At 47.1% G+C, this 14,404-nt stretch overlaps 1 protein-coding gene across 4 annotated transcripts in view; it reads right to left on the minus strand.

Moving 5' to 3' along the window:
• LOC134337370 (phospholipid phosphatase-related protein type 3-like) overlaps positions 1-14,404 on the minus strand; it is a 111,251-nt gene that overhangs the window by 79,195 nt on the left and 17,652 nt on the right. The window contains exon 1 of one of the 4 annotated variants that reach the window (XM_063032328.1): positions 7,708-7,803. The exons of the other annotated variants lie outside the window; for them this stretch is intronic. The gene's annotated coding sequence lies outside the window, so the exon portion shown is untranslated. Of the gene's footprint in view, positions 1-7,707; positions 7,804-14,404 lie in introns of those variants that run through there. 4 annotated transcript variants of the gene reach the window in all.

Raw genomic sequence — 14,404 nt, forward strand, 5'->3', positions numbered from 1 at the left:
AAAACAGGAGCACAAAACTGATACTAGGGAGACTGATCTGGCTGACCCTGTGGATGGACAAGATTAGTCCCAATTCTCATAGCTCTACTCAACATCCAGGGAAAACATTCCTTAAGAACGAAACTGGTGATCAAACCTGAAGGATTGTAAAAGATAACAGTCTACCATTATTATAAGGCAAGTGAAAAAAAAAACATATGACAGGTCAGTAGGCTGCAGGTCATTCCTCAACTGAGAAAGACGACAGAGTGAACCTGCTCTCATGGTTTGAGCCAATTTTATTTCTGCCAACAAGCTGTACAGTAGGAAGTGGAGAACCTATTTTTGCCTAAGATTCCACAGTTACAAAGTGATTGGAATTTAAAAAAATTAGAATCAGAATCAGGTTTATTATCACGGGCATGTGACGTGAACTTTGTTAACTTAGCAGCAGTTCAATGCAATACATAATCTAGCAGAGAGAGAAAAAAAAATCAATAAAATAAAAAAAATTATAATAAATAAACAAGTAAATCGATTATGAATATTGAATAGATTAAAAAATGTGCAAAACTAGAAATACTCTATATTAAGAGAAAAGTGAGGCAGTGTCCAAAGATTCAATGTCCATTTAGCAATTGAATGGCAGAGGGGAAGAAGCCGTTCCTGAATCACTGAGTGTGTGCCTTCAGGCTTCTGTACCTCCTACCTGATGGTAACAGTGAGAAAAGGGCATGCCCCTAGTGCTGGAGGTCTTTAATAATGGATGCTGCCTTTCTGAGACACCGCGCCCTAAAGACGTCCTGGGTACTTTGTAGGCTAGTGCCCAAGATGGAGCTGACTAGATTTACGACCTCCTGCAGCTTCTTTCGGTCCTGTGCAGTCACCCCTCCATACCAGACAGTGATGCAGCCTGTCAGAATGTTCTCCACATACGACTGTGCAAGTGACTTATCGCGTTGTAAATTAGTAATCGTGTGATTGCAATCCAGAAGGCACTTGCCTGAATGGGTGGTGGAAGACGAGACTGCAACACTTACAAAATATCTGGATCAGCACTTACCTCTCTAGGGCAGGGAAGGTACAGACCAAGTGTAGGTCATTGGGATTAGTATTGGTGGGAGCATTGAACGTACCCATCTTAACCAGCCGGGCATATCCTCCTGCTCTGCAGTTCACAACTCCTACATTCTTTTATCTAGGTTCTCCCCCTCTAACCACTCTCATTTCTTCCTTGGCCAGATAGACTGGTTTACAGCTTATTTCCAGTTTTACTCTATCAAAGACGTGTCCTCTCTCTCTTTGTTGGTTTCCTTTCCTGGTTTGATGAAGGGTTTTCAACCTGAAACATTGGCTCAGTTTCTTTTCCTGCCGCTGCAGCCTGACCTGCTGAGTTTTTCCAGTGTTTCCTGTTTCTATTTATGCATTGGCTGTTCTGATGGTCAGAATGGACCAAACGGCCTGTTTCTGCTCTGTGTGACCTGAAGCTCAGTTGAGAGATTGAACCTTAGCCAGGATAACAGAGTTCAGCAGAGGAGGACAAAGGGCTTAATTAGGAAGGGGAAAAAAGATTATGAGAGAAAACTGGCAGGGAACATAAAAACAGACTGTAAAGGCTTTTATAGATATGTAAAAAGGAAAAGACTGGTAAAGACAAATGTAGGTCCCTTGCAGACAGAAACAGGTGAATTGATTATGGGGAGCAAGGACATGGCAGACCGATTGAATAATTACTTTGGTTCTATCTTCACTAAGGAGGACATAAATAATCTTCCAGAAATAGTAGGGCACAGAGGGTCCAGTGAGATGGAGGAACTGAGCGAAATACATGTTAGTAGGGAAGTGGTGTTGGGTAAATTGAAGGGATTGAAGGCAGATAAATCCCCAGGGCCAGATGGTCTGCATCCTAGAGTGCTTAAGGAAGTAGCCCAAGAAATAGTGGATGCATTAGTGATAATTTTTCAAAACTCGTTAGACTCTGGACTAGTTCCTGAGGATTGGAGGGTGGCTAATGTAACTCCACTTTTTAAAAAAGGAGGGAGAGAGAAACCGGGGAATTATAGACCGGTTAGCCTAACATCGGTGGTGGGGAAACTGCTGGAGTCAGTTATCAAGGATGTGATAACAGCACATTTGGAAAGCGGTGAAATGATCAGACAAAGTCAGCATGGATTTGTGAAAGGAAAATCATGTCTGACGAATTTCATAGAATTTTTTGAGGATGTAACTAGTAGAGTGGATAGGGGAGAACCAGTGGATGTGGTATATTTGGATTTTCAAAAGGCTTTTGACAAGGTCCCACACAGGAGATTAGTGTGCAAACTTAAAGCACACGGTATTGGGGGTAAGGTATTGGTGTGGGTGGAGAATTGGTTGGCAGACAGGAAGCAAAGAGTGGGAATAAACGGGACCTTTTCAGAATGGCAGGCGGTGACTAGTGGGGTACCGCAAGGCTCAGTGCTGGGACCCCAGTTGTTTACAATATACATTAATGACTTGGATGAGGGAATTAAATGCAACATCTCCAAGTTTGCGGATGACACGAAGCTGGGTGGCAGTGTTAGCTGTGAGGAGGATGCTAAGAGGATGCAGGGTGACTTGGATAGGTTGGGTGAGTGGGCAAATTCATGGCAGATGCAATTTAATGTGGATAAATGTGAAGTTATCCACTTTGGTGGCAAAAATAGGAAAACAGATTATTATCTGACTGGTGGCCGATTAGGAAAAGGGGAAGTGCAACGAGACCTGGGTGTCATTATACACCAGTCATTGAAAGTGGGCATACAGGTACAGCAGGCGGTGAAAAAGGCGAATGGTATGCTGGCATTTATAGCGAGAGGATTCGAGTACAGGAGCAGGGAAGTACTACTGCAGTTGTACAAGGCCTTGGTGAGACCACACCTGCAATATTGTGTGCAGTTTTGGTCCCCTAATCTGAGGAAAGACATCCTTGCCATAGAGGGAGTACAAAGAAGGTTCACCAGATTGATTCCTGGGATGGCAGGACTTTCATATGAAGAAAGACTGGATGAACTGGGCTTGTACTCGTTGGAATTTAGAAGATTGAGGGGGGATCTGATTGAAACGTATAAAATCCTAAAGGGATTGGACAGGCTAGATGCAGGAAGATTGTTCCTGATGTTGGGGAAGTCCAGAACGAGGGGCCACAGTTTGAGGATAGAGGGGAAGCCTTTTAGGACCGAGATTAGGAAAAACTTCTTCACACAGAGAGTGGTGAATCTGTGGAATTCTCTGCCACAGGAAACAGTTGAGGCCAGGTCATTGGCTATATTTAAGAGGGAGTTAGATATGGCCCTTGTGGCTATGAGGGTCAGGGGGTATAGAGGGAAGGCTGGGGCGGGGTTCTGAGTTGGATGATCAGCCATGATCATAATAAATGGCGGTGCAGGCTCGAAGGGCCGAATGGCCTACTCCTGCACCTATTTTCTATGTTTCTATATCCACAGAAAGCTGCAGAGTCTTTTTCCCAGTCTCATCTGACCAGTGACACTTCCCACCATGTCTTTGGAATGTGGGAGGAAAGCAGAGCTGCGGGAGGAAACCCAAACATTGAGGGGGAAGAACGTATGAACGCTCTACAGATGACATCCGAATTGAACTGTAATATCCGACACCCTGAGCCGTAATAGCATCGTGCTAACCACTACAGGACTCACAGTGGTACCTAGAGTACCCACTTGGATGAGGACAGTCAAAGTGGTAGACAGGGAAAATGCCGTTTCCTTACGATCCTTCATGGGTTTGAACCATCTAGAAGTGTGTAGCCCCCCTGGCCACCCTCAGGGTCGCTCGGCTCGCTATCGTCTAGGGAAACAGCCCTCGGCCAAACTGGGTAATTAGTTGTGCGGATGCTGTGTGATGTACCCCACCCCACCCAAATAACAGACAATACACCAGATACGATTAAATGATTTACAGTTTATAGATACTACTGGAACTATATAATTAATAGAGAATAAAATATGAAAGGAAAATAAAAGGCGCCACACTTATCAAAGTTCAATCTCTTCGTGCACAAACAGTTGGAGCTCAGGACCCTTCTTCTTCAGCCTGCGACCCCTCGGACCACCTCGACTGGCCGCCTGGGACCAACAACGGTGGTCGACCAGACGCTCCACATGAGTTCGTCTCTGTCTCCTCTCCTCACCGAACGTCCTCCTCGGGGTCCGACCCCGTTAGCGGATTCACAGCACCTGGTCCATCCTCTGCCTCTCTCTCCCGCCTTCTGCCCCCAAAACCCCGCACATACAATCTCTTACAGACACCCCACAGGCATAACAACTAACCCAATTGGTTCATTTGTCCTCTTACCAGTAGATAATCCAAAACAAACTGCCAGCGCAAGAACTTTCTCAGCGTTTAACATAACAAAGAAGCCATTTTAATTAGCCTACACAGTAACAGAAAAGACGAAACCCCCTTAGACTCTCTCCCCGCCAAACAAAGTCATGTCCTCATGACTTCTAATTAACTCGCCAACCAGTCCTGCAGACACACAACACACACATACACAGATGCACACAGTGACAGTGCTCCCCAAACAGAGGACCTTACGCCCGTCCCACGGGCGCTACATAGACCAACCTATCTGGGAGCTTCCTAATCCTCCAAGACCTCCGTACCCCCTCACCTAAACCCTAAAGGCTCAGACACTACTAGGGATACCTCGGGCCTGCCTACCAACTCCTCTCTCACTCAGGCCACCATGACAACTCGGAGCCCCCTGTCCCGTGTCCGGCGCCCCGCTTCTTTTCCTTCCTGGTCCTGCCGCAACTCAGACTGCCCACAGCTAGCCCTCCCCACTGCACCTGACTCAGTGGGAGAAGGGCCAAAGGTCTCTTCCTCAATCACGGGGAAGTTAGCGAAAGGCAGCACGTACCACTTGTCCAGCACATCATCCTTCGAATCCGTATTCTTCCTCATTCCCTCGATCGGTAGCTGCTGTTTAAGAAACATTTAGCCGGGGCTACCCCTTCAGCCTCCTGCAGTCGAGACGTCTTGAGTTTCTGCTGATCCCCTCGAAGGTCGGTCATTATTTCTTCTCGCTGGATTAATTCATCAGTACATGACCACAGTGTCGGCTCGGAATTCCGTTGCTCCTTCTCCACGTTGACGAGCGTGAATTCCAAATCTGCAATGGTCGTCCCACAAGTGCGGCACTCGGTCTCTGGCTGGCATTTCTGAGCACTCAGTTCAGCGGTGCAAATCCCCTCTCTCCCTTGTGTCTCATTCAGATTGACGACCTGGGTTTCCATTCCCAGGTCCACCACCGTCTGTCCCAACACCAGGAAGTTCAACTGGTATGTCGGGTCATTTTTCTCACATTGCACCAAACTCCTCCGGCCAAAACCTCCTCCACACTTGACACTTCGCTTCTGTTGCCCAGGCTCAGCCACCCGCCTCGCCTCATAGTCCCCCCAGGTGAATCCAAGCTCTAGGCGGTCATCCACATACGTCAAAACTCCACACACCTTCACTTCCCCCATGGTCTTCCTCATGCCCCGCGGGAAGGATGCAGGGGCTCTGGATATGCCCTTGGGCATCTTTTCGGATCGGAAGAATCCTAGGGAACTAGCAACGGCCGTCTTCAGCTCGACAGCCGCACTCCTCGGGATCCGGCAACATCCACTCCTCAGATCCAGCACATTAAACCACGTCGCATAATCCACACACACGCTGCCTCCATCTTCCACGGTGCCAGGGTCCAGTTGCCGTGACGTCTCTCTCACTGAGTTGTCTTCAGCGGTCAACTCCCCTCCCGCGTGGTAGTTCGGAGCATCTACTAAGAGGGTCTCACCCTTATCTACTTTCCCCAGGCCGTACCACCACTGGGTCTCGTTTAAATTCGGTACCGGCTCAAGGCTGCTACACACGTCCTCAGAAGCAACTCGACACGTTGGGTGCCCAGACAATGCCCCCATGAACTCCAGGGCATTAATCAATCATCGTCTTCTGGATAACTACTGCCACTAGTACCCACAGTCTCCGGTGCCCTTGCGGTTGTCCAGGGTAAATGCTTCAGACACCGGTTGTAAAACGAACTGTACAATAACTTAACCTGCGCCCCGGGGTCGAGGATGGCTTCAGCATCGCTTCCCTCTATCCGTAACGACACCCTGGGGTGTGGTCCCTCTAAGCCTTCAGGAATAGGGTCTTTTCCTTTCGGAAGTTCATTGGTACATTGCTGGGAATGTGCTTCCCCAGAGACCCCAAGCCGTCCCCCCACTGGGCCTCCACTAAGTTTCCCGACACCTCTCTGATCAGCTGAACAACTGATCCCCTGAAATGATCCCCCTGGCACTGCAAGCAATTTAGCTGCCCTCCTAGTCAGGGAAGACACACTGAAAACTTTCCCCTCTCTTTCAAATAACTGACAGCTGTCACTATGGTGTAAGTGAACCTGACAGCTCTAACACCGTCACCAGCCCACCTACTTAAACTTTCAACCAATCCCTGTCGCTCTACCTCAACCGAGCACTGCCACTCAACTAACAACTGCGAGATCCGCTCCGCCCACGTCTCGCACGCCTCCGCCCCTCTTGGGGTGGACACTATCCCAAGCGCCAGGCAGAGCCTGCCAGAGCTAAAACATTTATTCGCAGACACTACGTCCAAATCAGACCACTGTTTCCTCTCTCTCCCAACCGCATGGACAGCCCCTAGTGCCACCTCCAACTCGTGAATGCCGGCCTGAACTCGAACATAGACCGCACTCACCACGCATACAGCAATAACCAGCAAATAACCCACAGAGACGCACATTACTGATTTAAACAGGGCAACCACACAGCATACCAGCAGATCCAATCCCGGACAAAAGCCCCCACAATGTAGCCCTCCTGGCCGCCCTCCTCGCTTGGCTCACTGTTGTCGAGGGAAACAGCCCTTGGCCCCACCAAACTGGGTAATTAGTTTGTGTGGATGCTGTGTGATGTACCCCACCCCACCCAAATAACAGACAGTACACCAGATACGATTAAATGATTTACAGTTATATATATTACTGGAACTATATAAATAATAGAGAATAAAATATAAAAGGAAAATAAAAGGCGCCACACTTATCAAAGTTCAATCTCTCCGTGCACAAACAGTTGGAGCTCAGGACCCTCCTTCTTCACCCTGCGACACCTCGGACCACCTCAACCGGCCGTCTGGGACCAACAACGGTGGTCGACCAGACGCTCCACGCGAGTTCGTCTCTGTCTCCTCTCCTCACCGAACGCCTTCCTCGGACGCATAGCACCTGGTCCACCCCCTGTCTCTCTCTCCCGCCTTCTCTCCCCCAAAACCCCGCGCATACAATCTCTTACAGACACCCCACAGGCATAACAACTAACCCAACTGGTTCATTTGTCCTCTTATCAGTAGATAATCCAAAACAAACTGCCAGCACAAAAACTTTCTCAGCATCTAACGTAACAAAGAAGCATTCTGAAGTATAACATAACAAAGAAGCCATTATTAATTAGCCTACACAGTAACATAAAAGACGAAACCCCCTTACAAGTGTTTTGACAATTTTTGTTCAGAGCAGGACAAGGAAAAGGATGCAAGCAATTTATAAACAGCAAGCTCTCACAAGGAATGATTAGACAAGTTACTAAATCTATTATCTGTCTATGGGAAGCATGTTGAGGGATAATGCAGCAGTACATCACAAAGCATTCCCCTGAATTTGGAAATAATCTAAATGATGACACTCACAATTTTTCAACATGTCAAGTCGTAGAGTCTAACATCCATCCTCTTCCATATAAAGATAAACACAGATGTAAAATATACAAAACAAAAGCAGCCGCTGCTGCAGATTTGCAGAACTCTGAACAGCAGGAGACTACACGGGTGATGGTGGAGTCATAACTCAGTTACTAAATGCTGAACTGCAGTATTTTTCAACAAATAAACTGGACTGCATACATTGTTATTTTATCTAACGACCTAAAATCTCCATTGCTGTCTCCAGAAACCACCTCTCTCTGGATACGATCCTCATTCTCTCTCTAACCCACCTTCCCCACTCTGCTGTCTCCTCCACCAACCATCGCAGTTCATCTCCACCTCATCATTCTTACAGACTGCGTCCACAAAACTATTATAATGAAACCACACACCTCCAATGCCTGTATTTTCAAGCAAAAAAAAGGAAAGAAAAATGAGAACAAGGTTTTAAATATGCCACAAGAAGACAGAATGGGCAGCAGTACAAGGCTCCACCCCCTCCCCAGTGCCACTGGACTGAGATGAGGAGGAGTGAGGCTGTACTGGATATTATTAACAATTAACAGTCTATGCACAGCCACTCAGTTAGTTGCCCGTGCTGGTGAAGCAGCTTTTGTCAATTCAAAGCAAGTTTCCGTATCAACTCACTGGCAGTTGGGCAGAGTCCGAATGAAGCAGCCTCAGCCCAGTCAACCTAGCACCTGCCGGTGACAACTCTCTCTCCAGTATTAATGCTTGCATCCCCATTTACTGTCTGCAAACAGTTTTCAATCTTTCAAACAAAAGACACATTGGACCCAAGGTCCAAGAAATCCTATGCAATATTTCTATGCTAAAATATCACTAGTAATCTCCATATAGCTTTTTGTAAGGCTCCAAAAATATAAAACTTACTGACAGCTGTTCTGAAATGGTGCCAAAAGATAGGGGTCAAAATTTCCTTATCAGAAACTCATAGAACATAGAAATTTACAGCACATTACAGGCACTTCGGCCCACAATGTTGTGCCAACCATGTCACCTACTCTAGAAACTGCCTGGAATTACCCCACCAGATAGCCCTCTATTTTACTAAGCTCTATGTACCTAAGAGGCTCTTAAAAGACCCGATTGTATCCACCTCCACTGTCACGGCAGTGCATTCCACGTACCCACCACTCTCTGTGTGAAAAAAATTTACCCCTGACATCCCCTCGGTACCTATTTATAAGCACCTTAAAACTATGCCCCCTCGTGTTAGCTATTTCAGCCCTGGGAAAAGCCTCTGGCTATCCACACGATCAATGCCCCTCATCATCCTCCATCACTCCAAGGAGAAAAGGTCAAGTTCACTCAACCTATTCTCATAAGGCATGCTCTCTAACCCAGGCAACATCCTTGTAAATCTCCTCTGCATTCTCTCTATAGTATCCATATCCTTCCTGTAGTGAGGTGACCAGAAGTGAGCATAGTACTCCAAGTGGGGTCTGACCAAGGTCTTATATAGCTGTAATATTATCTCATGGTTCTTGAGCTCAATCCCACAGTTGATGAAGGCCAGTACACCATATGCCTTCTTAACAACACTGTCGATCTGCACAAAAGTTTTGAGTGTCCTGTGGACGCGGACTCCAAGGTCTCGCTGATCCTCCACATTACCAAGAGTCTTACCATTAATACTATTTTCTGTCTTCAAATTTCACCTACCAAAATGAACCACTTCACACTTATCTGGGTTGAATTCCATCTGCCACTTCTCAGCCCAGTTCTGCATCCTATCGATGTCCCACTGTAACCTCTGACAACCCTTCAGACTATCCACAACACTCCCAACCTTTGTGTCATCATCAAACTTACTAACCCACCCCTCCACTTCTTCATCCAGGTCACTTATAAAAATCACAAAGAGGAGGGGTTCCAGAACAGATCCCTGAAGAACACCACTAGTCACCGAACTCCATGCAGAATACGAGCCATCTACAATCACCCTTTGCCTTCTGTGGGCAAGCCAATTCTGATCCACAAAGCAAGGTGTCCTTGGATCCCATGCCTCCTTACTTTCTGAAGGAGCCTTGCATGGGGTACCTTACCAAATGCCTTACTGAAATCTATATACACTACATCCACTGCTCGACCTTTATTAATGTGTTTTGTTACATCCTAAAAGAATTCATTCAGGCTTGTAAGTCACAACCTGCCCCTGACAAAGTCACGCTCACTATCCCTAATCAGATTATGTCTCCAAATACTCATAACTTCTGCCTCTCAGGATCTTCACCCACAATTTGCCAACCACTGAAGTAAGACTCACCGGTCTATAATTCCTGGGTTATCTCTACTCCCTTTCTTGAACAAGGGAACAACATTTGCAACACTCCAATCCTCTGGTACTTATCCCGTCCCCATTGATGATGCATAGATCATCACCAGAGGCTCAGCAATCTCCTCCTTCACTTCCCACAGTACCCTGGGGTGCATCTCATCTGGTCCCACCGATTTATCTAATATCATACTTTTCAAAAGCTCCAGCACATCCTCTTTCTTAATGAGCATGGAACAGTACAAAGAAATAGGCCCTTCAGCCCACAATGTTGTGCCAAGCCAATTAAACACCTAACTAAGTCAATCCCTTCTGCCTACACAATGTCCATATCCACCCCAATCTCTACACTTCATGGGCCTATCTAAGAAGTTTTAAGTGCCCATATTTGATCTGCCCATGATCACCACAAGCAGCACATTCCATGTATTGTGTAAACAAAAAGAAAAAAATTATTTTTTGTACTTACCTCCTCTCACCTTAAATACACATCTTCAAGTTGTTAGACATTTCAATCCCAGAAAAAAGATATCAGCTGTCTACTCTATTATGCCTGTCATAATTTTATCACCTTCAGTCTGGTCTCCCCTCAGCCTTGGCTGCTCCAAAGAAAACAACCCAAGTTTGTCCAAACACACCTGAGCGTACTTGCCCTCTGTCTCCTTTCCTCACAGCTCTGAGCTCAGAGAGTAGCTCTGACAGAGTCACTCTCCAACACAAACAATGCTCAAGGAACTAGCGGCATTGACAAGGAATGAGCCTGTGCTCCAGTAATGGGGAAGAGGGTGGCAGTGTCCCACAAGGGGCAGAGGAATCTACACATGGTTCTAATGACCAGTGGGCACAGAAGGAAGTTTCCATGTGCAAAGGGGGTTCATAGCAGGAGGTTGCCAGGGTAGTACAAGGATAGGAATGCCTCTACGAACACCTGCATTTTGGGAGCCCTGCATTGCAACCAAAAGCTCCTTCCAAGCGTAAGAGATAAAATTCACATTGAGTGCATGTCACAGCTCTCCCAGTTTGGAGGTTGCTGTTCTGACCTCTGCAACGCACCACAGAGCAGCAAAGTGTCATCAGTGGCTTCTCTGAGCAGAGATCCAGAGACTGTGATCCTGACAACAAGGGTCACCCTGAACTTGACTGTGAGGGCAGTGTGGGCTCGAGGTTTTCAGACGGCAGAGGCGTGGGCGAGTGAATGAGGACCTCGTGGAGGGACAGCCTGCATGCACACCATCCTGGTGGGAAGTATTGGTCAGAGGGCACCTGCCAAAAACCCGGGAAGGTAAGAGGTCATTGCTTCTCTTTTTCCACTGCTGTCCTCCCTGTTTTTCATCTATTTCGGATCCAATGAACACAGAACCAATTCTATTTCTTCCAATACCAGTGGCCATTATTCCAAGGGAGAACCTGCTGTAACTACCTATGGAGAGGGTGACTGGAAAATCATTTTCTGTTAGTTTATGTCACCTTTTCTCATTCTTCCTACCAAAATGCAACATTTCTTTGATGAGCATTAAATTGCACCCACCAGACTTCTGTCTATTCCACCAGCCTGCCAGTACCATGATTAATCCATGATCACGTTCCTCACTGTCGTCCAAAATCTCCAAGCATTGCAATCTCTGAAGATTAGGATATTGTGTCATGTATATCACATTTTTAAACTATATTGAAGAAAGCAGGAATCCTGAGAAAAAAGCAGCCGCTGGCCACTACTTTCTGGCTCCTGCAACTTCTCTATTTATTCTCTCCATAAGTTAATACGACAGTTTAGAGGACTGCAGAGGCAGCCGTGGATAGACATATCGGAATGGGAATGGGAAATAGAATTAAAATGGGTGGCCACAGGGAGGTCCTGCTTTTTCTGGTGGATGGAGCATAAGTGCTTGCTGGACCTCATCGATAACTGTATCTCAACTGCATCCTTCCATTTCATCCATGTCTGCTCTCACCCCATCCTCCTGCCACCCTACCTGGGATAGGGTTCCTCTTGTCCTCACCTTCCACCCCACCAGCCTCCGCGTTCAGCACATAATTCTCTGCAACTTCTGTCATCTCCAACAGGATCCCACAACCAGGCACACCTTTCCCTCCCCCTCACTTTCGGCTTTCCATGGCCTCCTCTGTACTGGCGAGACCCAACGTAGATTTGGAAACCACATTGACAAGCACCTATGCTCCATCTGCTAGAAGCAGGATCTCCCAGTGACCCCCATTTTAATTTCATTCCCCATTCCCATTCCAATATGTCAATCCTTGGCCTCCTCCACTGTCTCGATGAGGCCGCACTCGGGTTGGTGGAACAACATCTTATGTTCTGTCTGGGTGGCCTCCAACCTGATTGCATGAACATCAATTTCTCAAACTTCCGATAATGCCCTCATCCTCTCCTTCACCATTCTCTCACCTTATCTCCTTGCCTGCCCATCGCCTCCCTCTGGTGCTCCTCCTCCCTTTTCTTTCTTCCATAGCCTTCTGTCCTCTCTTATCAGACACCCCCTTCTCCATCTCTGTATCTCTTTCACCAATCAACTTCCCAGCTCTTTACTTCATCCCTCCCCCTCCAAGTTTCACCAATCACCTTGCGTTGCTCTCTCCTTCCCCTACATTTTAAATCTACTCCTCATCTTTTTTTCTCCAGTCCTGTGGAAGGGTCTCAGCCCGAAACATCGACCGTACTTTTTTCCATAGATGTTGCCTGGCCTGTTGAGTTCCTTCAGCATTTTGTGTGTGTTGCTAGGATTTCCAGCATCCGCAGATTTTCTCTTGTTTGTGAAATGCTCCAATAGTCCCTTTTATTCCACAGCCTTCTGCCTTGACAATACTTTATCAAAGGCCTGTTGTAAACACTTAATCAACTCAACCACATTCCTCTTATCTCTGTGTAACTTCAACATAAAACTCTTTTCAAGTTAGTTAGCTATAGTTAGCTTGTTATTCATTTGAAGGATATTAGATTTATCAGATTCGAATGAAATCTGAACTATTCTATATGTTACAGGCATCAAACTATGGTGATTTTTATCCATTGTTATTCTGTACAAAAGATATCTGACACCTGTATTGACACCTGCTGACAAAGGTGGTGCCGTAGTAGTCTGGCGGACGGACCTCTACCTCACTGAGGCCAAACGGCAGCTCTCTGACTCCTCCTGTTACTTACCCCTGGAACAGGACCCCACCAAAAAACATCAAGCCATTGTCTCCTGCACAATCACCGCCCTTATCAACTCCAGAGACCTTCCACCCTCAGCCGCTAAACTCATTATTCCCATACCCCGCACCGCTCGGTTTTACCTCCTCCCAAAGATCCACAAGCCTGACTGTCCCGGTAGACCCATAGTTTCTGCCTGCTCCTGCCCCACCGAACTTGTATCTGCCAACCTGGACTCCATTTTGTCACTCATAGTTCAGTCTCTCCCCACCTACATCCGCGATACATCCCATGCCCTCCACCTCTTCAATAACTTCCTGTTCCCCGGTCCCAACCGCTTCATTTTTACTATGGATGTCCAATCCTTATACACCTCCATTCCCCATCAAGAAGGCCTCAAAGCCCTCCGCTACTTCCTGGATAATAGACCTCACCAGTTCCCCACCACTACTACCCTCCTCCGGTTGGCGGAACTGGTTCTCACACTTAATAACTTCTCTTTTGGCTCTTCCCACTTTCTTCAAACTAAGGGTATAGCTATGGGAACTCGCATGGGACCCAGCTATGCCTGCCTCTTCATTGCTTATGTGGAACAGTCTGTGCTGCAAACCTATTCTGGTACTGCTCCTCAACTTTTCCTTCGATACATTGACGACTACATTGGTGCTGCTTCCTGCACCCATGCTGAACTCATCAATTTCATCGACTTTACTTCAAACTTCCAGCCAGTCCTCAAATTCACTTGGTCTATCTCTGAAACTTCTCTCCGCTTTCTCGATCTCTCGGTCTCCATCTCTGGAGACAGACTGTCCACTGACATCTCCTACAAGCCCACTGACTCTCATAACTACCTCGACTATACCTCTTCCCACCCTGCCACATGCAAAAATGCCATTCCCTATTCCCAGTTCCTCCATCTCCGCCGCATCTGCTCCCAGGATAAGGCTTTCCGTTCCAGGACATCTCAATGTCCTCTTTCTTTAAGGATCGTGGTTTCCCTTCTAAGGTGATCAATGATACCCTCACCCGCATCTCCTCCATTTCCCGCACTTAGGCCCTCACCCCATCTTCCCGCCACCACAACAGGGACAGAGTTCCCCTTGTCCTCACCTACCACCCCACCAGCCTCCGGATCCAGCACATTATCCTCCGCAACTTCCACCACCTTCAACAGGACCCCACCACTAAGCACATCTTTCCCATTCCACCCCTCTCCACTTTCCACAGGG

This window comes from Mobula hypostoma, chromosome 24, assembly GCF_963921235.1.
Source record: "Mobula hypostoma chromosome 24, sMobHyp1.1, whole genome shotgun sequence".
Lineage (NCBI taxonomy): Eukaryota > Metazoa > Chordata > Chondrichthyes > Myliobatiformes > Myliobatidae > Mobula > Mobula hypostoma.